We start from the raw sequence: 26920 nt of genomic DNA, 5'->3' as shown, positions 1-26920 counted from the left end.
ATATTTCTTGAATTGGACTTGGCAACCCTAATGGCAGATAAGGATACCATTCCAATAAATCCTGTATATAGGAAAATGATATTTTTAAGTTGGATTAGAGTTTTGGAAAGTTTTGCGTTTAAGTTGTGATTCGGTTACATTGTTTAAGTTTAACTTGTTTCATTTTTTAAAATCTGGATCGTAGTTATGATCCTCGCTTAATTTTGTATGCAGAACAAGGGCCCTTTTTGAGCAGGAACGCAGTTTTCGGCTGGCTTGGTGTCAGGGAGGCGGCTTAGTTTGCAAATAGTTCCTGCTGCGCTTTTTCTTAAAAGGCTTCTGTGAAACAATGGTGATTTCAGTCAGGGGCATGGCCTAATATGCAAATGAGTTCCTGTTGGGCTTTTTCTGCAAAAAAAAAAAGCCCTAGCAAAGACTGTATGGACAAATCACAATGTTAAACATTGTTATTTATTTTTTACTAAAAAACATGACTGCTCTCTGAAACTATCCTACATCGAGTGACCTGTGGTATGTTTATTGTAAAATACGTAGGTATGTACTGGAACAGTCTGCTCCACCCTGTTGGGTGGGGCTCTTGTTTCAGTTCCCAGTTTTGTATGTTAGACGTGGTTAGAGTTATCTCCTTGCAAATAAACGACCTATGTTTTGAGCTAGCTTGTCTCTGATGAATAGACCTGAGAACAGGTGACTGTTGAGCACCCTAAGCTCGGAACCCACAGCCAAAGGGAACATTCCAAGGCCAGCCTTCTAAGCCCATTGACTTGAAGGACCTTCGAAGGGATACCTCTGCTCAGGACAGCACTCCGAGTTTCTCATCTCTTTGGCAACAAGGGAAGAAGAAAGAAGGAGAAGAAATTGGATTTATATCTGTCCTTCACTCTGAATCTCAAGAGTCTCAGAGCGGTCACAATCTCCTTTACCTTCCTCCCCCCAACCGACACCCTGTGAGGTGGGTGGGGCTGAGAAAGCTCTCCCAGAAGCTGTCCTTTCAAGGATAGCTCTGTGAGAGCTATGGCTAACCCAAGGCCATTTCAGCAGCTGCAAGTGGAGGAGTGGGGAATCAAACCCAGTTCTACCAGATAAGAGAGGCTCTGGCTGACCCAAGGCCATTCCAGCAGGTGCAAGAGGAGGAGTGGGGAATCAAACCCAGTTCTCCCAGATAAGAGAGCTCTGGCTGACCCAAGGCCATTCCAGCAGCTGCAAGTGGATGAGTGGGGAATCAAACCCAGTTCTCCCAGATAAGAGAGCTCTGGCTGACCCAAGGCCATTCCAGCAGGTGCAAGTGGAGGAGTGGGGAATCAAACCCGGTTCTCCCAGATAAGAGAGCTCTGGCTGACCCAAGGCCATTCCAGCAGGTGCAAGTGGAGGAGTGGGGAATCAAACCCGGTTCTTCCCAGATAAGAGAGCTCTGGCTGACCCAAGGCCATTCCAGCAGCTGCAAGTGGAGAAGGGGGGAATCAAACCCGGTTCTCCCAGATAAGAGAGCTCTGAGCTGACCCAAGGCCATTCCAGCAGCTGCAAGTGGAGGAGTGGGGAATCAAACCCAGTTCTCCCAGATAAGAGAGCTCTGGCTGACCCAAGCCATTCCAGCAGGTGCAAGTGGAGGAGTGGGGAATCAAACCCAGTTCTCCCAGATAAGAGAGCTCTGGCTGACCCAAGGCCATTCCAGCAGCTGCAAGTGGAGGAGTGGGGAATCAAACCCAGTTCTCCCAGATAAGAGAGCTATGGCTGACCCAAGGCCATTCCAGCAGCTGCAAGTGGAGGAGTGGGGAATCAAACCCGGTTCTCCCAGATAAGAGAGCTCTGGCTGACCCAAGGCCATTCCAGCAGCTGCACGTGGAGGAGTGGGGAATTAAACCTGGCTCTCCCAGATAAGAGAGCTCTGGCTGACCCAAGGCCATTCCAGCAGCTGCAAGTGGAGGAGTGGGGAATCAAACCCGGTTCTCCCAGATAAGAGAGCTCTGGCTGACCCAAGGCCATTCCAGCAGCTGCACGTGGAGGAGTGGGGAATTAAACCTGGCTCTCCCAGATAAGAGAGCTCTGGCTGACCCAAGGCCATTCCAGCAGCTGCAAGTGGAGGAGTGGGGAATCAAACCCTGTTCTCCCAGATAAGAGAGCTCTGGCTGACCCAAGGCCATTCCAGCAGCTGCAAGTGGAGGAGTGGGGAATCAAACCCAGTTCTCCCAGATAAGAGAGCTCTGGCTGACCCAAGGCCATTCCAGCAGCTGCAAGTGGAGAAGGGGGGAATCAAACCCGGTTCTCCCAGATAAGAGAGCTCTGAGCTGACCCAAGGCCATTCCAGCAGCTGCACGTGGAGGAATGGGGAATTAAACCTGGCTCTCCCAGATAAGAGAGCTCTGGCTGACCCAAGGCCATTCCAGCAGCTGCAAGTGGAGGAGTGGGGAATCAAACCCGGTTCTCCCAGATAAGAGAGCTCTGAGCTGACCCAAGGCCATTCCAGCAGCTGCAAGTGGAGAAGGGGGGAATCAAACCCGGTTCTCCCAGATAAGAGAGCTCTGAGCTGACCCAAGGCCATTCCAGCAGCTGCACGTGGAGGAATGGGGAATTAAACCTGGCTCTCCCAGATAAGAGAGCTCTGGCTGACCCAAGGCCATTCCAGCAGCTGCAAGTGGAGGAGTGGGGAATCAAACCCGGTTCTCCCAGATAAGAGAGCTCTGAGCTGACCCAAGGCCATTCCAGCAGCTGCAAGTGGAGGAGTGGGGAATCAAACCCAGTTCTCCCAGATAACAGCCCACGCACTTCACCACTACACCAAACTGGCTCTCCAGGGAGCCCTTTGGGTGAAACGGGAGAAGAAACAAGTCACACCTTTGCCCAAGCAGGCTGCCATCAAGCGGTTTGCGTATTTCAAACGATGCATTTCAAATCAAGGCAGCTGGCCGCAGCTCATGTTCCCAAAGGAGACAGTGGAGGAAGGACACACACTGAAGGTACGAATAAAGGTGATAACATTGAGCAGCTCTAATACCGCATAAAGAGCAATGCTACCAAGCTGCACAACGGCACATTCAAGTTCCCAAGGGTGCCATGCTCAGAGTTCTGCCAGCCTCTCCCTCCTGCCATGATACTACCTCCAGCATACCAAAGGCAGGCAAACCGGTCTTGTCCCGCACCTCCGTTTCGGGAGACCAGTGGAGGATTAAATCAAGCCAGCTATAACTCTGCCTCTTTCCTCAGCATTACCTAGGGTTGCCAAGTTGCGGGAACTCCTTTGCGCATTAGGCCACACACCCCTGATGCAGCCAATCCTCCTGGAGCTTACAGCAGGCCCTGTACGAAGAGCCCTGTGAGGAATTCTAGCAGGACCTCCTTTGCATATTAGGCCACACACCCCTGATGCAGCCAAGCCTCCTGGAGCTTACAGCAGGCCCTGCAGTAAGAGCCCTGCAAGCTCCAGGAAGATTGGCTACATCGAGGGGTTTGGCCTAATATGCACAGAAGTTCCTGCTACAGTGATGTAGGGAAAGTGTCAGCCCTGGGGCCCAGCTGGTTCCATCCACACCCCCAGATGTATTCTAGCCCCATAATTCTTGATTTTCTCCTTCCACTAAATGCCTCTCTGGAGACTGACAGGGGCCCACAAAGATGTATATTTTACGATAGAACAGTTCATAGGTACAATACAGGCACAGATCTTTCCTTCCTTCCCCAGGGTATGGGGAGGGGGAGGAGCCTCAGCCAATAGAAGGAAGAGAGGCTCGGCTCAGTAGCTCTGCTGTGCAATTGAGAGAGCCTGGCAAAGCAAGCTCTTCCTCCCCTCTTCCTCCCCACAAGAGGAGCCTCAAAATAGAGGTTTTGCTCTGCAGCTCCTGTGCAATTGAGTAAGCTGGGCCAAGCAAGCAGTGATGCAGAAGGAAGCAAGAGAGAGGGAGAAGGAAGCAGATGACAGCCAGTTGCTTGAGGGGCTGATAGGAGCCCTCTGGGAGAAAATAGAGGTTTTGCTCTGTAGCTCCTGTGTGCTTGAGAAAGCCTGGCAAAGCAAGCTGTGATGCAGAAGGAAGCAAGAGAGGGAGAAAGAAGCAGATGACAGTCAGTTGCTTAGGGGCCTGATAGGAGCCCTCCAGGAGAAAATAGGTTTTGCTCTGTTGCTCCTGTGCGATTGAACAAGCCTGGCAAAGCAAGCTGTGGTGCAGAAGGAAGCAAGAGAGAGGGAGAAGGAAGCAGATGATAGCCAGCTGTTCGGGGGCCTGATAGCAGCCCTCCAGGGGCCTGATTTGGCCCCCAAACTGCATGTTTGACACCCCCTGGACTAGATGGTCTGCATGGCTCCTTCCAACTCTATGATTCTATGACTCTGTTATATGTATTCTTAAGGAAATCAGAAACATGAAATTGACCTAGGATTCATGTCACCGCTGATGTTACTGAAAAATACTTTATAACAGTGTCCCGGGTGCGATCTTCAAAGGTCCATTGCCCGCTTCACTTTGCACAAGGCAACAGTCTGCCATCGAGAGGAAAGTGGAGCTGGCAATGAGATTTCAGACGCACAGAATGGACATTATAGAGATGTTTTCTTTAAATCAGCAGTGGAAGTTTTCTGGATGCAAGTGTATGATTATTTGTAAGGATATGTAGAACATCTGTTACGATGCATGGATTGGCGAATCTAATAATTATAATAAGGCGTTATCGGGGAGGAATTCTAGCAGGAGCTCCTTTGCATATTAGGCCACACCTCCCTGATGTAGCCAATCCTCCTGGAGCTTGCAGTAGGCCCTGTAAGAAGAGCCCTGTAAGCTCTTAGAGGATTGGCTACATCGGGGGAGTGTGGCCACATATGCAAAGGAGCTCCTGCTAAAATTCCATCCCTGGGAGTTATTAATGAACATTTGAGTCCATTCCCAAGCAACCTTTTTGTGTGTTTACAAACCCACCTGCTGTGGTTTCCTGTAGTGTTGCCAAACCTCCAGGTGGGGCCTGAACATATGAAGCTGCCTTATACTGAATCAGACCCTTGGTCCATCAAAGTCAGTATTGTCTTCTCAGACTGGCAGCGGCTCTCCAGGGTCTCAAGCTGAGGTTTTTCACACCTATTTGCCTGGACCCTTTTTAGGAAATGCCAGGGATTGAACCTGGGACCTTCTGCTTCCCAAGCAGATGCTCTACCACTGAGCCACCGTCCCTCCCCAAGGCCTGGGGACCTTCTGGATTTGTAACCGATCTCAAGTTGATGGAGATTTGTTCACCTTGAGAAAACAGCTACTTGGAGGGTGGACTCTATGGCAGGGGTGTCGAACTCATGAGGACCGAATCTTCAACTTGTTAGGCCACGCCAAGCGTGTCACAAAATGCAATGCCAGGTTGGGGAGACATAAACTTTATAAAGAACACAGCCAAACACACACACACAGCCTAATCCACCTCACTGGCTTGTTGAGCCTCACCCAATGGAAGGAAGAGAGGCTTGGCTCAGTTAGTGTTGCCAAGTCCAATTCAAGAAATATCTGGGGACTTTGGGGGTAGAGCCAGGAGACTTCAGGGGTGGAGCCAGGAGACATTAAGGGTGGAGCCAAGATCAAGGCTGTGACAAGCATAATTGAACTCCAAAGGGAGTTCTGGCCCTCACATTGAAAGGGACCGCGCACCTTTTCAATTCCTTCCTTCCATAGGAAATAATGGATGGGGCACCTTCTTTTGGAGCTCATAGAATTGGACCGCCTGGTCCAATCTTTTTTAAACTTGGGGGGTATTTTGGGGAGAGGTACTAGATGCTATACTGAAAATTTGGTGCCTCTACCCCAAAAAACAGCCCCCCCCCAGAGCCCCAGATACCAATGGATCAATTCTCCATGATTTCTTATGGGAATAAATCTCCATAGGGAATAATAGAGTTCCCAGCAGACATTTCCCTCCCCTCCCCCCGCTTTCTGATGATCCTGAAGTGGGGGAGGATCTCCAAACCGGGGGATCCCCTGCCCCCACCTAGGGATTGGCAACCCTAGGCTCAGTAGCTCTGCTGTGCAATTAAGAGAGTCTGGAAAAGCTAGCTCAATAATAATAATAATAATAATAATAATAATATAATACATTTTATTTATATCCCGCCCTCCCTGCCGAGGCAGGCTCAGGGCGGCTAACAGCATCAATTAATATAACAGATTATACAATAATTTAAACAATAGGTAACAATTCATTAAGATTCTAAAAACAGTAAAACGATAAAATTAACATCTTGGTGCTATTCCGACAGATGACAAATCATTTAAGCAGTCTCTCGGTTTTTAGTCGGTGAAGGCTTCACCAAAGAGGATGGTCTTCCTCCCCCACTTCCTCCCCAAGGGAGGAGTTCTGCTCTGTAGCTCCTGTGCGATTGAGCAGGTCTTGTAAAGCAAGCTGAGATGCAAAAGGAAGCAAGAGAGAGGGAGAAGGAAGCAGACGACAGTGAGATGCTTGTGGTCCTGATAGGAGCCCTCCGGGGGCCTGATTCGGCCCCCCGGGCTGCATGTTTGACACCCCTGCCTTATGGCATTATACTCTGTTGAAGTCCCTCCCCTAAACCCCGCCCTCCCCAGGCTCCACCCCCAATCTTCAGGTATTGTCCCAATCAGACAACCCTAATTCTTGCCCACCTGAGCAAGCTGCAAGCCCCCTGCACCGATCACAAATCCTTGAACACAGACAGCTACTCTTGCCCCAGTTTTCAGCCTTCGGCTGAGGCAAGCCACGCCTCCTATGGACCCTCACGGCAGCCGCCCTTCATTCCCTCAAAAGTCTGTGTCCACCCTGAACAAGAGCAGCTATTTTAAGTTCACAAGCCTTCACCTGTTCCTAAGCTTCTTAAAGAAGTAACTTGCTTCTTAACACCTTTTAAGCAGTCTGACACGCTTCGAGGCCACCACTTGCGGGGGGATTTATTTCTGGATCGCTTAGGCACACCGATGGCCGTAAGCCTGAAAAATACACCTTGAGCCAGACAGAAGCATGGCCTACCAAGCGAGAAGGCTGGAGGCGGAAAGATCCCCACTTTTAGGGAGCGTAAATCACCTCCAGGATAGCCTGATCTCCTCGGGTCTCCAAAGCTAAGCAGGGCAGACTCTGACAGACAGGGGTGGAATTCTAGCAAGAGCTCCTTTGCGTATTAGGTTGGGTTGCCAATCCCCAGGTGGAGGCCGGGGATCCCCTGGTTTGGAGGTCTCCCTCTGGTTCAGGGGCATCAGAAAGCAGGAAGGGGGCAGGTAGGGTTGCCAATCCCCAGGTGGGGGCAGGGGATCCCCCGGTTTGAAGGCCCTCCCCCCGCTTCAGGGTCGTCAGAAAGCGGGGGGAGGGGAGGGAAATGTCTGCTGGGAACTCTGTTATTCTCTATAGAGATTTATTCCCATAGAAAATCATGGAGAATTGATCCGTGGGTATCTGGGGCTCTGGGGGGGCTGTTTTTGGGGGTAGAGGCACCAAATTTTTAGTATAGCATCTAGTGCCTCTCACCAAAATACCCCCCAAGTTTCAAAAAGATTGGACCAGGGGGTCCAATTCTATGAGCCCCCAAAGAAAGTGCCCCTATCCTTCATTATTTCCTATGGAAGGAAGGCATATCTTGTCACAGCCTTGATCTTGGCTCCACCCCTAATGTCTCCTGGCTCCACCCCCAAAGTCTCTTGGCTCCACCCACAAAGTCCCCAGATATTTCTTGAACTGGACTTGGCAACTCTAGAGGCGGGGGGTGGGGGGGAGGGAGGGAAATGTCTGCTAGGAAAGGAAAGGTCCCCTGTGCAAGCACCAGTCATTTCAGACTCTGGGGTGATGTTGCTTTCACAACGTTTTCACGGCAGACTTTTTACAGGGTGGTTTGCCACTGCCTTCCCTAGTCATCCACGCTTTCCCCCCAGCAAGCTGGAGTCTCATTTGACTGACCTCGGAAGGATGGAAGGCTGAGTCAACCTGGAGCCGGCTACCTGAAAACCCAGCTTCTGCCAGGGATCGAACTCAGGTCGTGAGCAGAGCTTAGGACTGCAGTACTGCTAAGCACTCCATTATTCCTTATGAAGACCAATTTCCATGGGGTATAATGGAGACTTGATCTGCAAGTATCTGGGGCTCTGGGGGGGGGCTGTTGTTTTGAGGTAAAGGCACTAACTTTTCAGCATAGCATCCGGTGCATCTCCCCAAAACACCCTCCAAGTTTCAAAAAGATCAGAACAGGGGGTCAAATTCTATGAGTCCCCAAAGAAGATGCTCCTATCCTTCACTATTTCCAATGGAGGGGAGGCATTTAAATGTGATAGCCAGAACTCCCTTTGGAGTGCAATTATGCTTGTCACAACCTTGCTTCTGGCTCCACCCCCAAAGTCTCCTGGGCTCCACTCCCAAAGTCCCCAGATATTTCTTGAATTGGACTTGGCAACCCTAATGTTAGGCCACACGCCCCTGATGTAGTCAATCCTCCAAGAGCTTACAAGGGGGGTGTGGTCTAATATGCAAAGGAGCTCCTGCTAGAATTCCACCCCTGCTGGTAGGTATTTGGATGGGAAACCTCCAAGGAACACCAGGGTCACGTGGAGCAGCCAAGCAACGGCGACCCGCCTTTGAACGTCTCTGGTCTGGAAAACCATCTTAGACGGGGGGGGGGGCGGGGGGACCTTGTTCCAAAAATAATCCATTCTTCTTTAACTAAAAACGGTCACGAGATTGGGAAGTTTGCTCTCGCAAAATCTCAAGTGGGACAATCTGGTCGTCCCACTGTAGCTACAGACCCTGACCGATTCCCCACTCGCCTTACGCCACGCTCTCCCTCCTCTTCTCCGTGGGGCTTCCGTCGGATTTCACATCTTCTGCCCCGGGGCTGCAACTAGCTCCACCTTTTTCACGCGGCAAACCGAAACTGGTTTTTAGAAGTTTCTGTTTGCTGCGCAAAAAAAGGCAAAGCGAGTTGCAGCCCCGCGGGCAGAGAGTGTGAAATCCGACGGAAGCCCCGCGGAGAAGAGGAGAGTGAGAGCGGCATAAGGCGAGTGGGGAATCGGTCCCTGTCTTCCTGAGCTGAACAACGCTGACAATCTGTTGGGGTATCAAGCAAATATATTGTCCATCTGAAAGCTGTCAATATCATTAACGGGGCTTTTTTTGTACAAAAAACCCACCAGGAACTTATTTGCATATCAAACTAAAAAGAAAGCCCTGATAATTAAAAATTATGGGTAATTAAATTGCAAGGGATTCAAGGCACCACGTCCTGTTTTCCAAAACAGGTGGCTTGACATTGCCTGCCTCTGAATACCGACCCTGGACTTCCTTTGGAAGGGGGGGGGGCAGTTTGGTGTAGTGGTGAAGTGTGCAGACTCTTATCTGGGAGAACCAGGTTTGATTCCCCACTCCTCCACCTGCACCTGCTGGAATGGCCTTGGGTCAGCCATAGCTCTCTTATCAGGGAGAAGCAGGTTTGATTCCCCACTCCTCCACTTGCAGCTGCTGGAATGGCCTTGAGTCAGCCATAGCTCTGGCAGAGGTTGTCCTTGAAAGGGCAGCTGCTGTGAGAGCCCTTTCAGCCCCATCCACCTCACAGGGTTTGATTCCCCACTCCTCCACTTGCAACTGCTGGAATGGCCTTGGGTCAGCCATAGCTCTCTTATCTGGGAGAACCGGGTTTGATTCCCCACTCCTCCACCTGCACCTGCTGGAATGGCCTTGGGTCAGCCATAGCTCTCTTATCAGGGAGAAGCAGGTTTGATTCCCCACTCCTCCACTTGCAGCTGCTGGAATGGCCTTGAGTCAGCCATAGCTCTGGCAGAGGTTGTCCTTGAAAGGGCAGCTGCTGTGAGAGCCCTTTCAGCCCCATCCACCTCACAGGGTTTGATTCCCCACTCCTCCACTTGCAACTGCTGGAATGGCCTTGGGTCAGCCATAGCTCTCTTATCTGGGAGAACCGGGTTTGATTCCCCACTCCTCCGCTTGCAGCTGCTGGAATGGCCTTGGGTCAGCCAGAGCTCTCTTATCTGGGAGAACCAGGTGTGATTTCCCCACTCCCCCACTTGCAGCTGCTGGAATGGCCTTGGGTCAGCCATAGCCCTGGCAGAGGTTGTCCTTGAAAGGGCAGCTGCTGTGAGAGCCCTCTCAGCCCCAGCCACCTCACAGGGTGTCTGTTGTGGGGGGAGAAGATATGGGAGATTGTATGCCGCTCTGAGTCTCTGATTCAGAGAGAAGGGTGGGGTATAAATCTGCAGTCTTCTTCTTCCCTTCCAGGTACTAACCAAGGCTGACTCTGCTTAGCTTCAGAAATCGGGCTAATCTGGGCCTGGCAGGGCAGGGATAAGCAAAGGTGATCTGCCATTACCTGGCTCTGCACAGCAACCCGGGATTTTCCTTGATGGTCTCTAACCATAACAAAGGCTGACTCTGCTTAGCTTCCAAGTCTGACAAGATCAGGCTTGATCAGGGGAGGCCAAACTTGCCTGACATCAGATGTTAAGAGAGCCACAAGGCATGAACACCAGAGAAAGGAAGGAAGGAAGGAAGGAAGGAAGGAAGGAAGGAAGGAAGGAAGGAAGGAAGGAAGGAAGGGAGGGAGGGAGGGAGGGAGGGAGGGAGGGAGGGAGGGAGGGAGGGAGGAAGGAAGGAAGGAAGGAAGGAAGGAAGGAAGGAAGGAAGGAAGGAAGGAAGGAAGGAAGGAAGGAAGGAAGGAGGGAGGGAGGGAGGGAGCAACTTTAACTTTAAATGCATTCTCCAAGCTGCCAGCTGGCTTGGTTTGGATAAGCGATTTCAAGAGACAATTGCCTTCTCCAAGCCAGCTGACAGGGCAGTGGGGGCTTCAAGAGCCACACGAAATGTGTGGAAGAGCCACATGTGGCACTCAAGCTTCAGTTTGGCCACCCCTGGGTTAGAGCATCAGACTAGGGTCCAGATTTGAATCCAACAGCAACTTCAAGACCAACACAATTGTCAGGCTAAAAGCTTTCGAGAGTCAGCCTCAAAGGAGCCACCAGACTTGAATTTAACTGCTCGATATCAGACCAACATGGTTACCCTTGAGGATCTGGGAGGCCCAGGTTCGAATCCTCACTTGTACCATGGAAGCTTGACTCCCAAGCGTAATCTTGTAAATCTCTAGCACAGGGGTGGCCAACGGTAGCTCTCCAGATGTTTTTTGCCTACAACTCCCATCAGCCCCAGCCATTGGCCATGCTGATGGGAGTTGTAGGCAAAAAACATCTGGAGAGCTACTGTTGGCCACCCCTGCTCTATCATGCCACCCCTCAGTCGACATTTCTCCAAGCTAAAGAGCTACGTTGGATCACGCCAATGGCCCATCCAGTCCAACACTCTCTGTCACACAGTGGCCAGGGGCTATCAGGAGTCCACCAGCACAACCAGAACTCCAGAAACCCTCTCACCGTTGCCCCTCCCAAGCACCAAGAATACAGAGCTTCACTGCCCCAGACATACGAACATAAGAGAAGCCATGTTGGATCAGGCCAATGGCCCATCCAGTCCAACACTCTGTGTCACAGAAGAACATAAGAGAAGCCATGTTGGATCAGGCCAATGGCCCCTCCAGTCCAACACTGTGTGTCACATAAGAACATAAGAGAAGCCATGTTGGATCAGGCCAATGGCCCATCCAGTCCAACACTCTGTGTCACAGAAGAACATAAGAGAAGCCATGTTGGATCAGGCCAATGGCCCCTCCAGTCCAACACTCTGTGTCACAGAAGAACATAAGAGAAGCCATGTTGGATCAGGCCAATGGCCCATCGAGTCCAACACTCTGTGTCACAGAAGAACATAAGAGAAGCCATGTTGGATCAGGCCAATGGCCCCTCCAGTCCAACACTCTGTGTCACAGAAGAACATAAGAGAAGCCATGTTGGATCAGGCCAATGGCCCCTCCAGTCCAACACTCTGTCACAGAAGAACATAAGAGAAGCCATGTTGGATCAGGCCAATGGCCCACCCAGTCCAACACTTCGTGTCACACAGTGGCCAAAAAAACCCAGGTGCCATCAGGAGGTTCAACAGTGGGGTCAGGACACTAGAAGTCCTCCCACTGTTGCCCCCCCCCCAGTACCAAGAATACAGAGCATCACTGCCCCAGACAGAGAGTTCCATCAATACGCTGTGACTAATAGCCACTGATGGACCTCTGCTAAAAATTAACATAAATAAATAAATATAAGACCATAAATGAGGGCAACTTCTTCTGGGAAGTCAGGGCCTAATCTTGTCTCCCTGGGAACAGAAGAGAGGTACAAACCGAAAATCTGCAAAGCTGGAAATGTGACCTTGCAGACAAGCGACGCCACGGTCTGAGAATTAATCCCAAAGCTTTTGAGCGGGAGAGAGTTAGGCAGAAGAAATGATGAGCCATTAACCTGTAACCTATATCCAGACTGGATTTTTCACTGATTGTCAGGCTGGCAAGACAAGTAGTCTGGCGCTCACCTGCTCCAAGCGTTTTTGTACCCAATTCTTCATTAAAAGCTTCTATTGCATATACTCAAGAAGTCTTGCGATGGATTCCAGGCCAAATCTTACACCGGAAAACAGGCACTGAATCTAGACGCCTTCAACAGCAGCACCCAAAAACTGCTCGTAGCCCAACAAGAAATGCCATCAATCCCTGTTAGGTCAGCTTCAGATAGTTCAGGCTGACTTGATATTGTTAGACTTTGGGGACAGAGTAGGTTGTCGATCCTCAGGTTGCCACTTCAGGGTCATCAGAAAGCAGGGGGGGGGGAATATGTCTGCTGAGCACTCCATTACTCCCTATGGAGACCAATTCCCATAGGGTATAATGGAGAATTGAACTGTGGGTACTGGGGCTCGAGGGGGGGGCTGTTTTTTGAGGTAGAGGCACCAAATTTGCAGCATGGCATCCGATGCCTCTCCTCAAAAGACCCTCCAAGTTTCAAAAGGATTGAACCAGGGGGTCCAATTCTGTGAGCCCCAAAAGATGGCGCCCCTAGCCGTCATCATTTCCAGTGGAGTGAAAGCATTTCAAAGGTGTGCGGTCCCTTTAAATGCGATGGCCAGACCTCCCTTTGGAGTTCAAATATGCTTGTCAGAAGCTTGCTCTCAGCTCCACCCCAATCTCTCCCCAATGTCTCCTGGCTCCACCCCCAAAGTCTCCTGGCTCCACCCCCATAACCCTACGGTAAGCTACCCCGATTCTGTGAGGCTAAGCAGGTCTTGCCCTCGTTAGTAGCGCTGAGCAAGGAAATCCAGGGCTGCTCCGCAGAGGCGGGTCGTGGGAAACGAACTCTGAACCTCTCTTGCCTGGAAATCCAACCCCAGAGGGGGTCGCCAGAAATCAGCTGCGCCTTGACAGCGGTTTTGTGCGAAAAGGCACAGGAACAGGGCCCGATGGTGACGCTCTCACGTGCGCTTACTCGGAAGCAAGCTTCCTATCCGACAGGCCTCCCCCGCCGTGCTTTGGAGCGACGGCCATGCACACGCACGCACATCTTACTCCCTGGAGAACAATTCCCCCCAAAGCGCCTAAAGCGCGCGGGGTCGCGCGCGCCCTCTCCTGGCAAACCCGCTCCCCGCCGGGGACCCCCGACTTCGGCGTTGGCTCTTTCGCCTCGACGGGGTTTGCTTCCCTGCTGTGAGCCGAGAGCTTGCTTCCGAATCAACCCGCCAGGGCGCCGCCTACTCAGTCGCAGGGGGCCTGGGCGCGCGCCCGCTGGAGAGCCCCCCACGGTTACGCACGGAGGGGGCTCCTCGCCGTCCAAGTCTCCGCGGGCTCGGCGGCGCAGCCCTCGTCCCTGCCTCCTCCAGCTGCTCTTCCAGGCGCCCAGATGGGGGGATCCCTCCTTTACTCGAACAAGCGCGCCCTCCCACTCTCCCACACCGCGAACCTCCAACCTTTTTTACGCACCAGCGTGCGCCCCGGAGACCGTGGCGCACGCCGCTCCTTCCTACCTGCCGGGCGCCAGGCAGACGCGCAGCTCCGCCATGGGAATCGCCTCCTCTGCTCCGCCGCGGCGGCGGCGGCGGCTGCTTCCTCCTCCTCCTCCTCCGACTGCCTTCGACACCCCCTGGGGGGAGGAGCAGCCGAGGCGGCGTCGAGGCTGCCGCTGGAGAGCGCAGGCAAAAGCAGCGTCTCTCTCTCTCGCTCGCTCTCTGGCACGGCTCCCTCTAGCCCCATCCCAGAGGCAGAAAGGGATTCGCGCGCTCTTTCACGCAAAGAGTAGCGTTTGGTGGGGTTTTTTCCCCTCTCCCTTTCATGGCCACGTTCCTATACCGCCATACCGCCCCCCCCCACCCCGCCGGATCGCCCTTCCTCGTTGTGGCCCGTGTGCTCATCACCCTGGGTTCAAATTCTGCCTTCGTTCGTCCTCCAACTCGTCCCTTGGGTTCATCCTGCGACTCTCACCTTCTTCGCCCTTCCCACACGCCCCCCCTGCAATTGGCATTGTGTGGAACATACCACTGAACTACTCTGCAGGGGTGCTGTAGGGATTCCCTCTTAGACCAGTCCCTGAGAGCCGCAAGAAATGAACGTCAGATGTTTGAGATCTGCAAGGAAAGGAAGGAGGGAGGAAAAGGAGGGAGGAGAGGTGGAAATAAAACAATTTTAACTTTAAATGCATGCTGCAAGATGCCAACTGGCTTGGCTTGGAGAAGTGTTTTAAAGAGACAAATGCCTTCTCCAAGCCAGCTGACAGGGCAGTGGGGGCTTCAAGAGCCACACAAGATGTAGGAAAGAGCCACACGTCGCTCCCAAGCCACAGTTTGGCCACTCCTGGACCACTGCTTTCCAGGGGGTTGCAGCAGTTGTGGTGCGGGGAAGCCAGTGGCTTGTGAGCAACTCCCGGCAGGAGTAAGATGTTTTTCTTCCATCAGAATCCTCCTTGGGTGTCAACCCAGTTCTTCAGATGCAAATGGCAGTTTCCAGGGAAGTTTGAGCCTCGGGTTGCCAGCTCTGTGTTGGAAAATACCTGGAGACTTTGAGGGTGGAGCTAGGAGAGGGCGGGGTTTGAAGAGGGGAGGAGCCTCAGCATGGTACAGTGCCCTAGAGTACACCCTCCAAAGCAGCCATATTCCCCAAGGGAGCTGACCTCTGCCAGATGGTGATCAGCAGTAAAAGCGGGAGATCCCCAGGCCCAGTGGCGAACTGGTCAGGGTGTCAGCTTGCCTGATGGTGAGTGAACATATGAACATCTGAAGCTGCCTTCTACTGAATCAGACCCTGGGTCCATCAAAGTCAGTCTTGTCTTCTCAGACTGGCAGCGGCTCTCCAGGGTCTCAAGCTGAGGTTTTTCACACCTGTTTGCCTGGACCCTTTTTTGGAGATGCCAGGGATTGAACCTGGGGCCTTCTGCTTCCCAAGCAGATGCTCTACCACTGAGCCACCATCCCTCCCCATGGGCCCCCTTAAACATTAGACAATATGTTAAAAATGTTAATTCCCTTTTAGTAACTTGAAAATAGAATAGAAGTTCCAATATTATTACTGTACTGCAACTAAAAATTACATTGTATTTAGGGTTGCCAGCCTCCAGGTGGGCCCTGGGGATCTCCCACTTTTACAACTGATCTGTTTTTAGTATTTTAAGCCTTCCCATGCTCTAAGCAGCTTAACTCTACACACACCCCTCCATTTTATTCACACAATAACCAATGTTCCCTCCAGGGTTGCCAAGTCCAATTCAAGAAATATTTGGGGACTTTGGGGGTGGAGACAGCAGACTTTGGGGGTGGAGCCAAGATCAAGGCTGTGACAAGCATAATTGAACTCCAAAGGGAGTTCTGGCCATCACACTTAAAGGGACGGCACACCTTTCCAATGCCTTCCTTCCATAGGAAATAATGAAGGATAGGGGTACCTTATTTGAGGCTCATAGAATTGGACCCCCTGGTCCAATCGTTATGAAACTTGGGGGATATTTTGGGGAGAGGCACTAGATGCTGTAGGGAAAATTTGGTGCCTCTACCTCAAAAAACAGCCCCCCCAGAGCCCCAGATACCCACGGATCAATTCTCTATTATTTTCTATGGGAATAAATCTCCATAGGGAATAACAGAGTTCCCAGCAGACATTCCCCTCCCCTCCCCCCGCTTTCTGACGACCCTGAAGCGGGGGGAGGGCCTCCAAACCGGGGGATCCCCTGCCCCCACCTGGGGATTGGCAACCCTAGTTCCCTCTAAGCTGTGGAGTCTTGTGAGCAAAAATTCTACTTCGTGAGCTATTGGCATTAAAGTTTTGAGCTACCGGCATTAAATTGTGAGCTACTTCAGAAATTAGTTTGCTCTGGGGCCACAAACGTGTGCAAGCCGGAGGCTAAAAAAACGGTGAGCAAGCTCACACTAACTCAGCTTAGAGGGAACACTGACGACAGCCCTCTAGGGTAGGTCAGTCCAAGAGCGAGGCCTGCTCAACAAGATAATGATTTTAGTCGCTGAGATTACTGGTTGCTATGCATTTTGTCTTTTACTCAGTTTCAAGCACTGCACATCTATATTATTAGTAAATCCTTCCGCAGACCATTGCTTATCAAGACAGAGATGCAGAGACGGGGGGGGGGGGGGAAGCTGCGCTTGTTTAATATCTGCCTGACACATTGCTGCTAAAGACACAGAGTCCATTTGCTTGGAAGTCCCATTTGCTCAACTGGATTTACGTCGCAGTGTGGGGATGGGTCATAAGGCTAGCCCTGTCTTGGAAGCTAAGAAGAGTCAGCTTGCATTAGCACTTGGAAGGTGGAACACTTTCCCTATGAAGAACGGTTCAAGCACTTGGGGCTGTTTAGCTTGGAGAAACATCAACTGAGGGGTGAAATGATAGTTTTACAAGATTATTCCTGGGATAGAGAAGGTCGAGAAAGAAGGACTTGTCTCCCTTTCTCACAATACGAGAACTCGTGGGCATTCAATGAAATTGCTGAGCGGCCGGGTTAGAACAGATAAACGGAAGTTCTTCTTCACCCAAAGGGTGATTTAACACGTGGAGTTCACTGCCACAGGAGGCGCTGATGGCTGCCAGCATAGCCAGCTTCAAGAGGGAATTGGATAAACATCTGGAGCAGAGATCCATCGGTATATTGATGGAACTCTCTGGGGCCGTGATGCTCTGTATTCTGGGTGCTTGTGGGGAGGGGCACAGTGGGAGGGCTTCTAGTGTCCTGGCCCACTGGTGGACCTCCTGATGGCACCTGGGTTTTTTGGCCACCGTGTAACACAAAGTGTTGGAATGGATGGACCACTGGCCTGATCCAACATGGCTTCTCTTATGTTCTTATGGTAGCTTCAAGAGGGGATTAGATAAACATCTGGAGCAGAGGTCCACCAGTGACTATTCACCACAAAGTATATGGAATTCTCTCTCTGGGGCATGTGATGCTCTGTATTCTTGTGCTTGTTGGGGGGGGGGGACACAGCAGGAGGGCTTCTAGTATCCTGGCCCCACTGTTGGGCCTCCTGATGGCACCTGGTTTTTTGGCCACTGTGTGACACAGAATGTTGGACCGGATGGGCCACTGTCCTGATCCAAGAGGGTTTCTCTTATGTTCTTAAGCCCAGGGTTGCTACAAAGAGGCCGGCAATGACAAGCCGTGCCTTTTGTTCTGACACAGATGGGGCCCGGGCTTGTCAGTTCGTGGAAGCTAAGGAAAGTCGACGCTGCTCAGTATTTGTGGATGGGAGACCTCCAAGCAAGTCCAGGGCTGCTACGCAGAGCCAGGCAACGGTAAACCACCTCTGGACGTCTCTTGACTTGAAAAACTTACAAGGGGTACCATAAATCAGCTGTGACCAGACAGCACTTTCGACATCCTGGGGCATATAAATTTGCAAATCTGGAGTCTGCAATCTCATTTCCTGGACTGTAACACCTCTCGAATCACCAGGACGGCTTCCAAATAGACATGCATAGGAGTTACCTCCCGCCCCTGGCCCCAAGCAGTTTTCTTGTTCAGCTGGGAGCACATCAGAGAGTTTCATTTCCTTGTAGGCAACCCACCCAGCAGCATCCTGCTGCATTTGCTTGCTTTTCTTCTGTCACATCCTATTCGCTGCGTTGGAGACCATTTGGTTGTCAAACAAACCGCCCAGCTAATCCAAACATCGTTAAACCTATAAAACGTGAGGCCTGTGAGCCTTTGAGGGCCCTTTTGTTCGGTTCACGGAAGGGGTGAGATTCTAGCAGGAGCTCCTTTGCATATTAGGCCACACATCCCTGATGTAGCCAATCCTCCAAGAGTTTACAAGGCTCTTCTTTGTAAGCTCTTGGAGGATTGGCTACATCAGGGGTGTGTGGCCTAATAGGCAAAGGAGCTCCTGCTAGAATCCCATCCCTGATTCACAGTCATGTAATATGGAAAAGGAAGCTGGAACAAAGCATGTCATTTCCCCAGGATGGCAAATGCCCTTCTCTCCAAATCCTCACTTCCAAAAAGTGGGGAAGTTTGGCTTAAAAAGGTAGGTTGAAACAAGAACTTGAAATTGGGATGGATGGTTTTAATTGGAAGAACGAATCGTCTCCCAACTCTGAGCAGCCGTCCCAACTTCAAATTCTTGTTCCTTTGGCGGATACCAAAAGAGCACATAGGGTTGCCAGTCTCCAAAATGAGAACTGATCCCCAGACTACAGAGATCAGTTCTCTCGGAGAAAATGGTTGCTTCGGAGGGTGGAGTCATTATATGGCATTATATTCTACTGATCCTGTCCTTCAGTTAGCCCAGCACAATACCAGTGCTACAATACTGCAGTCTGAGCTCTCTGCTCACAACCTGAGTTCGATCTCAGCGGAAGCTGGGTTCAGGTAGCCGGTTCAAGGTTGATTCAGCCTTCCATCCTTCTGAGGTCAGTCAAATGAGCGCCCAGCTTGCTGGGGGGGGGGGACATAGATGACTGGGGAAGGCAATGGCAAACCACCCTGTAAAAAGTCTGCCATGAAAACATATGAACATATGAAGCTGCCTTATACTGAATCAGACCCTGGGTCCATCAAAGTCAGTATTGTCTTCTCAGACTGGCAGCGGCTCTCCAGGGTCTCAAGCTGAGGTTTTTCACGCCTACTTGCCTGGACCCTTCTTAGCGGCCCTGTGACACAGAGTGGTAAAGCAGCAGTACTGCAGTATTGTGGTCTGAACTCTCTGCTCACGACCTGAGTTCATTTCCGGCGGAAGCTGGATTCAGGTAGCTGGTCCAGGTTGACTCACCTTTCATCCTTCCGTGGTCGGTAAAATGAGTATCCAGCTTGCTGGGGGGTGGGGAGTGTAGATGACTGGGGAAGGCAATGGCAAACCACTCCGTACAAAGTCTGATGTAAAAATGTTGTGAAAGCAACATAAGAACATAAGAGAAGCCTTGTTGGATCAGGCCAATGGCCCATCCAGTCCAACACTCTGTGTCACACAGTGGCAAAAAATTTTATATATACACACACACTGTGGCTAATAGCCACTGATGGGACCTCTGCTCCATATTTTTTATCAAAACCCCTCTTGAAGGTGGCTATACTTGTGGCTGCCACCACCTCCTGTGGCAGTGAATTCCACATGTTAATCACCCTTTTGGGTGAAGAAGGACTTCCTTTTATCCGTTTTAACCTGTCTGCTCATAAGCAGCGTCACCTTAGAGTCAGAAATGACTGGTGCTTGCACAGGGGGCCTTTCCTTTTCCCTCCATTCTTCTCAAACATCTGACGTTCTTGTCTTGCAGCTCTCATACATCTGACATTTATTCTATGTGGCTCTTATGTTAATCAAGTTTGGCCACCCCTGCTGTATACTAATGTGTCTCTCTCGGCTTGGCTTCGCGAACGAAGATTTAAGAAGGAAATTACACATTACACTAATGTGTAATGGGGTGGTAGAAATGGGAGGGTGGGCAGCAGGGAGATAACTTTAAGGGGATACTGTGTGAATGTTTTAAGCATGTTTGTGTTTTGAGTAAAAAAAACCCAACTCCATTGTCATTTGGGTTTACCTGTGACCTTTATAAAGTTTATCTCTCCTGTACCTTTATGTTTTATGGCACCGTGGCCCAGCCCAACAAACTGATGTTTATGCCAGACCCAGCCTTTGTAACAAATGAGTTTGACATCTCTGAGATCCAGGTTCAAATTCCCAATCTGTCACCAAGCTGGATGGGTGACCTTGAACCTGTCACTCTCACGGTCGATAGGAGTGCTGTGAGCAGTGTAGGGTTGCCAGCCTCACAACTTCCATAGCCTTCTCCAGTTGTCCTTTGGAACTCCCCCGCTGCATGAGCTCCATGGGAAAACATTTCCGAGCCAGTTCTGAAAGCCCTGCCAAGTTGCTGTTTTCCATTAGGCCTCTGTAAGCCGACTGAGATGGCTTTTGTTTTTGGAGATGTGCTGGGTGGAGTATTCGGTACCGAGTTCAGAGGGTTGTGCTTTCTGTAGAATTAATCGTTTCTGCCTGGGGGGCTGGATCCTTTTAGGGGGTGGAAAGTGGAATGTGCTTTGATTGCATTCTTTCCTGATCACAGCACATTTTTATGTTCTGAAAGCATGCCAGGCAGAGTCTCTGCAAGTAACGAGATGGAAACGAGTCCAATAAATAAAATGTGTGCGTATTCTGCAGTCAGCTGTTTTGATGAACACGTCTCTGCTGGGACAGCTCTTGCCACCGTGGTCCCATTTTACATCTGAAAAGATCTGCTGACAAATGGGAACCGTATTGAAATGCCAGGTATTATCACTAATTGCAAAGACCCATTTGCAAGGACTAATTGCTTTAGAGCAGAGGTGTCGAACTCATTTCTTATGAGGGCCAGGGCATGCGTGTCACAAAATGTAATGCCAAGTAGCAGAGATATAAACTATATAAAGACACAAACACAATTTAATTAAAAAAAAACACTTTAAAATATTAGCACTCATTGATCTTAAAGGTGCTTTCTTTGTATCTCTCCCATAGGATCTGGGAAACTAGGCAAAGGAAGGTCTGGCTCTTTCCTTCCTTCCTTCCTTCCTTCCCCAGGGATCAGGAGGGGGAGGAGCCTCAGCCAGTAGAAGGAAGAGGGACTTGGCTCAGTAGCTCTGCTGTGCAATTAAGAGAGCTTAGCAAAGCATTATTATAATGCCTACTGCAATAGACAATTGGATTTTCAAAATTGCCTGAATTAGCTGAAATGGTGAAATTGATTGCTTTAATTAGGGAATAGTCTTTAAATATATTTATAAAGAATTGGAAAGCTCTGCTTGACTTTTTTCAGGGACCAGAAAAAAAAAAGATGAACTATTAATTTCTGGATTTGTGGAGTGAGTAGAAAAGACATTATAGATAGATATATGAGAAGATTTGGTTATATAAGGTTGCAGTAATGGAATAAGTTGCAAATGAATGTATGCAAAATGAATGTATGTATTTTGTTATTTTTTCTTTATATTCTGTTTCTTTCTTTTTTTTTCCTTTTTTTAAAAAAGAACATAACAGTTAAATAAAAATAATATTTAAAAGAGAGAGAGCCTGGCAAAGCAAATTCTCTCCCCCGCCCCTTCCTCCAAGGGAGGTGCCTCAGCCAATGGAGAAAATAGAGGTTTTGCTCTGTCGCTCTTGCACAACTGAGCAAGCCTGGCAAAGCAAGCTGTGATGCAGAAGGAAGCAAGAGAGAGGGAGAAGGACGCAGATGACAGCCAGTTGCTTTGGAACCTGATAGGAGCTTTCCGGGGGCCTGATTCAGCCCAAAGGCCGCATGCTTGACAGCCCTGTTCTAAGAAGTAAAATGTTAGTATGTTACAGAGCCAGTGATTCAAGTTTTGCACTAGGACCTGGAAAAACAAGGTTCAAATCTCCGCTTTTCTGCACCGAGACATCTGGAACTGGGTTGTAAAACGCTCTTTCCTCACTCGGCCGCCAACCGCAAATCAGCTGTATATTGACACTGACTGCAATCAGAATTGATTTATGTCACTGTGTGATGCAGGCAGCAGTTTCAAGATCAATGCTGTTTCCACACAGGGATTTCCCCCCACACACACACACACCTTGGAAAGCAGGAGGCAGGAAGGGAAATGTCTGCCTGGTGAGGCAGCCATCCTGAGTACAACTCAAGGCTATTTCCCCTTCGACCCGAAGGAAAACAAAACCTGGTTTTCTCTGGCTTATTTGGGGAACAGCAGTTCAACTGCGGGTGTCTTTAGTTGATACCCAGAGGGGGAAAAACAAAAGCTTTGCTTTCCAATGGTGCTCACGATCTTCCTTGAGCTCAGGGGGGTTCGTGGATCGTCCTCCTGCGGCCCCTCTGAATCAGGCAGTTGAAGGGGTGCCACAGACTGATCTGCTGGGAAACAAACAAAAGAAAACCAAAATGGAACCTTATGGCGCAGTTAAAAAGCAAAACTGGAAATCGAGACTGATTGAAGTTCTGCTGAGAGGCACAAATGGCGTGGAATTCTTCCTACTGTTACTGAGAGGGAGGATTGCAATTAGGAGCGAGAAGGTGCATTTAGCCAAAAAATCAAGATGTGGAAATTCTTCAGGAAAAGGGATTTTTAAACTCTCTCTCTGTGTGGATAGTCAGATGTGGAACTTTCAACAAGAACTGACATGCGATTTTAAAACCGACAAGCGATTTTAAAAGGCAAAGTGAAATTTTTGGGTTACATTAAGCTGTTTCTTCTAGTGTAATATGGATATAAAAGCTAAAGGAATGAAAAGTTTTGAAAAGAATTCTAAGTAAATAAATAGTTAACTTGGATTAAATTTTAAGAATGCAGACAATGTAATTAACTTGTAACTGGGCAGATCTTGTGGGCAGTCGGATATGGAATTTCCAATAAGAACTGGTATATGATTTTAAAAAGCTAAGAGAGATTTTGGGGCTATATTTCTAAGAAGGTAGACAACATAATTATCTTGCAGCTAGGTAGATCTGCACTTAATAGATAAAGATATTTGCCTCTTATGCTTATTTTAATGATATTGTTAAACTAATAAGCTAGTTTGCATTTTTAATATGATTGAGTTAAGCAGCAAAATCAAGACGTAAAAAATTTTCAGGAAGAAGGGTCTTTGAATTGTTTCCTCTGTGGGTAACTAAATATGGATTTTTTTTTAATAAGAACTGATATGTGATTTTAAAAGGTCGTGAGATTCTAAGGATGAAAAAGTTTTGCAAAAAAATGTTAGATAAATAAACAGTTAATTTTGGATCAATTGTTAAGAGGGCGGACAACACAACTATTTTTTAAATCTGGTAGATCTGCTCTTAGTAGGTTTGTCTGCTCTTAGTAGGTTTGTCTTAGTAGGTCTCAAGCTTGAGATCGTCAAGCTAGTAAATTTTATTCTTAGCTTGTTAAGGATAAAGATATTGGTTGCATCTGTTTATTCTAATGATGATGTTGTTAAACTAACAAGTTAGTCTGTGCTTTCAATATGGCTAAGCGTAGCCAGCCAGCTCTGTGTTGAGACTGCTCGGGTTTTTTTTCTTTTTTCTTTTTTACATCTATATGGGCTGAAGAAGAATTGTTTTGGACATGTATTTTAAGTTATAGTGAAGTTCAAAAGCTATAATGAAAGATAAAGTTGGTAAAATATATGGGGAGAATTTTATACTTGCGGGTAGAAGAAGAAGAAGAAGATATTGGATTTATATCCCGCCCTCCACTCCGAAGAGTCTCAGAGCGGCTCACAATCTCCTTTACCTTCCTCCCCACAACAGACACCCTGTGAGGTAGATGAAGATATTGGATTTATATCCCGCCCTCCACTCCGAAGAGTCTCAGAGCGGCTCACAATCTCCTTTCCCTTCCTCCCCCACAAACAGACACCCTGTGAGGTAGATGAAGATATTGGATTTATATCCCGCCCTCCACTCCAAAGAGTCTCAGAGCGGCTCACAATCTCCTTTTCCTTCCTCCCCCATGACAGACACCCTGTGAGGTAGATGAAGATATTGGATTTATATCCCGCCCTCCACTCCGAAGAGTCTCAGAGCGGCTCATAATCTCCTTTATCTTCCTCCCCCACAACAGACACCCTGTGAGGTAGATGAAGATATTGGGATTTATATCCCGCCTTCCACTCCAAAGAGTCTCAGAGCGGCTCACAATCTCCTTTACCTTCTTCCCCCACAACAGACACCCTGGCCGTTTTCGCACTCACGTTTTACTGGCACCACGACCATCCTGACGCCGGCGAATCTGCATGATTTCGCACCAGAAGCTCCGCGCTCCCAGAAGCGCCGGCTACTTCCGTCGCTAAGCCAGCGCAAACGGAAATCGCAAAGATGCAGGAAAAACGTTTGCGCTGGCTTAGCGACGGAAAGCGCCGGCGCTTCTGGGGAGCGCCGGCGCTTCTGTTGCGAAATCCATGCAGATTCACCGCGTCAGGAGGGTCGTGGCGCCAGTAAAACGTGAGTGCGAAAACACCCCCTGTGAGGTATATGAAGATATTGGATTTATATCCCACCCTCCACTCCGAAGAGTCTCAGAGCGGCTCACAATCTCCTTTCCTTCCTCCCCCACAACAGACACCCTGTGAGGTGGATGGGGCTGAGAGGGCTCTCACAGCAGCTGCCCTTTCAAGGACAACCTCTGCCAGAGCTATGGCTGAGCAAGGCCATTCCAGCAGGTGCAAGTGGAGAAGTGGGGAATCAAACCCGGTTCTCCCAGATAAGAGTCCGCACACTTAACCACTACACCAAACCGGGTAGAAAGAATGGGGTATTCCACCTGGAGGTAGAACTGTAACTGATATACGGTACTTGTATTTCTCTTTGTTTCTGTTTTTCCCAATATGTATCCACCCTTCCCCTTCTTTAATGCATCTTTGCTTATGCCTCTTTTCTTTGTAGTTAAAATCAATAAAAATTATAAAAACTCCAATGGTGCTCACTGCCAAATGCCATTCCCCCGCCCCACCCCCCAGCATTTGTAGCCCCTTTTCCTGTCTCCACTGAGCCATGATGTAGCACAGGGGTGTCAAAAATGTGGGCTGGGGGCCGAATCAGGCCCCTGGAGGGCTCCTATCAGGCCCCCAGGGCAACTGGGTGTCATCTGCTTCCTTCTCCTCTCTCTTGCTTCCTTCTGCATCACAGCTTGCTTTGCCAGGCTTGCTGAATCACACAGAAAAGCTACTGAACCAAGCCTCTCTTCCTTCTATTGTCTGAGGCTCCTCCCCCTCCTGGTCCCCCTGGAGAAGGAAGGAAAGAACCTTAGCTTCCTTTGCCCAGTTCTCTTGATCACACGGGAGAGATACAAAGGAAGCACCATAAAGCCCAACAAGTGTTAATGTTTTAAGTGTGTTTTATTTTAAGTTTTTAAAAAATCTTTCGTTTTGTGTCCTTTATAAAGTTTATATCTCTGCTACCTGGTATTACATATTATGACACACACAGCCCGGCCCAGCAAAGTCTAATTTATGTCAGATCCGGCCCTCATAACAAATGAGTCTGACATCCACGATTGTAGCATTACAGCACAGTTCTGTGAAGCCAAACATACACAATCTTTCTCACCAAATGCAGAAAACCCACATTATACCAAAGGGCAAGCCTCATTTTGGGCAGGAGCTCACAAGAGGGGAACTCCGGAACCTCTAAATTTTATTGTGCTCTTTCTTACCCCCCCCCAAAAAAAAAAAAATTCTGGGCTTCATTGTTCAAACCCCTTGGGAGAATTTTGCTGAACTCTTAAGGTCTGAGAAACTTTCTCATATTTTCTCCCACAAAAAAATGAGGAAATAACCAAAATATATAAAACAGACAGATGGAAATCTTCATTTAAAAAGTCTGATGGGAGTAAGGTTTTATTGTGACAATTATAATTCAAGAAGCATTTGAAGGTAGATGCTGAGCTGATCCAATGGATACACCTTCAGGTGATGTCGGGGGGGGGGGGGTGGCATATGCAAATAAGTTCTGCAAATGAATTGTGCTAATGGGCTCCGGCACCTCTTTTTCTATGAAATGACCCCTGCCAGAGGGTCTGAGTGTATATAAAAAAAATCCACTGCCATCCCACTTACCCCATAAACGCTGGTGAGCAAAATGCTCACTCTAAGCTGTGGAGACTTGTGAGCAAAACTGCTACTTTGTGAGCTACTGGCATTACAGTTGTGAGCTACTGCATAGATTAGTTTGCTCTGGGGCCATCCTTCCTGAGCTAAGACAAAAATGTGTGAGCCGGAGGCTAAAAAACTGAGCTAGCTCACACTAACTCAGAGGGAACATTGCTGGTGAGAGTTTGTGTCATGCACTCTCCAAAAAGCTACCGCAATGCTTGGTCAGCATCTTGACATATAGAAGCTAGCAACACCACCAGCGGACCCCATGACATCAGCCACACTGTTATTTTATTCATCATTTATTTATTTATTTATTGCACAGCAGAGTTACACGCCGGAAGCACTAAATAACATAAAAGATGCAACCAAGTCGATGCAGTGAGTATGCAGGCCGTTTGGGCAATTCCCTTAAATACTAATAACTAAATCCCCCTAAATACTAACAACTAAATATCTAACTTTTTGATCTACTTAGTCGCAGCTGCAGAAAGCAGAGTCCACAGGAAGAAGAAGAAGAAGAAGAAGAAGAAGAAGAAGAAGAAGAAGAAGAAGAAGAAGAAGAAGAAGAAGAAGAAGAAGAAGAAGAAGGAGAAGGAGACCACAGATTTGTAACCCGCCTTTCTCTCTGAATCAGAGTCTCAGAGCAGCTTAAAGTCTCCTTTATCTTCTTCCCCCACAACAGACACCCTGTGAGGTGGGTGGGGCTGAGAGAGCTCTTCCAGAAGCTGCCCATTCAAGAACAACTCTGCCAGAGCTATGGCTAACCCAAGGACATTCCAGCAGCTGCAAGTGGAGGAGTGGGGAATCAAACCCGGTTCTCCCAGATAAGAGAGCTATGGCTGACCCAAGGCCATTCCAGCAGCTGCAAGTGGAGGAGTGGGGAATCAAACCCGGTTCTCCCAGATAAGAGAGCTCTGGCTGACCCAAGGTCATTCCAGCAGCTGCAAGTGGAGGAGTGGGGAATCAAACCCGGTTCTCCCAGATAAGA

General features: G+C 49.2%; 1 protein-coding gene across 1 annotated transcript in view; it reads right to left on the bottom strand.

The window, feature by feature from the left end:
• MCTP2 (multiple C2 and transmembrane domain containing 2) overlaps positions 1 to 13922 on the bottom strand; it is a 192602-nt gene extending 178680 nt beyond the window's left edge. Inside the window, exon 1 of the mRNA XM_060260234.1 lies at positions 13876 to 13922. The gene's annotated coding sequence lies outside the window, so the exon portion shown is untranslated. The remainder of the gene's footprint in view (positions 1 to 13875) is intronic.
• Between the last annotated feature and the right edge of the window lie 12998 nt (positions 13923 to 26920).

This window comes from Heteronotia binoei, chromosome 19, assembly GCF_032191835.1.
Source record: "Heteronotia binoei isolate CCM8104 ecotype False Entrance Well chromosome 19, APGP_CSIRO_Hbin_v1, whole genome shotgun sequence".
Taxonomy (NCBI): Eukaryota; Metazoa; Chordata; class Lepidosauria; order Squamata; family Gekkonidae; genus Heteronotia; species Heteronotia binoei.
This window is presented reverse-complemented; position numbering and strand designations above follow the sequence as displayed.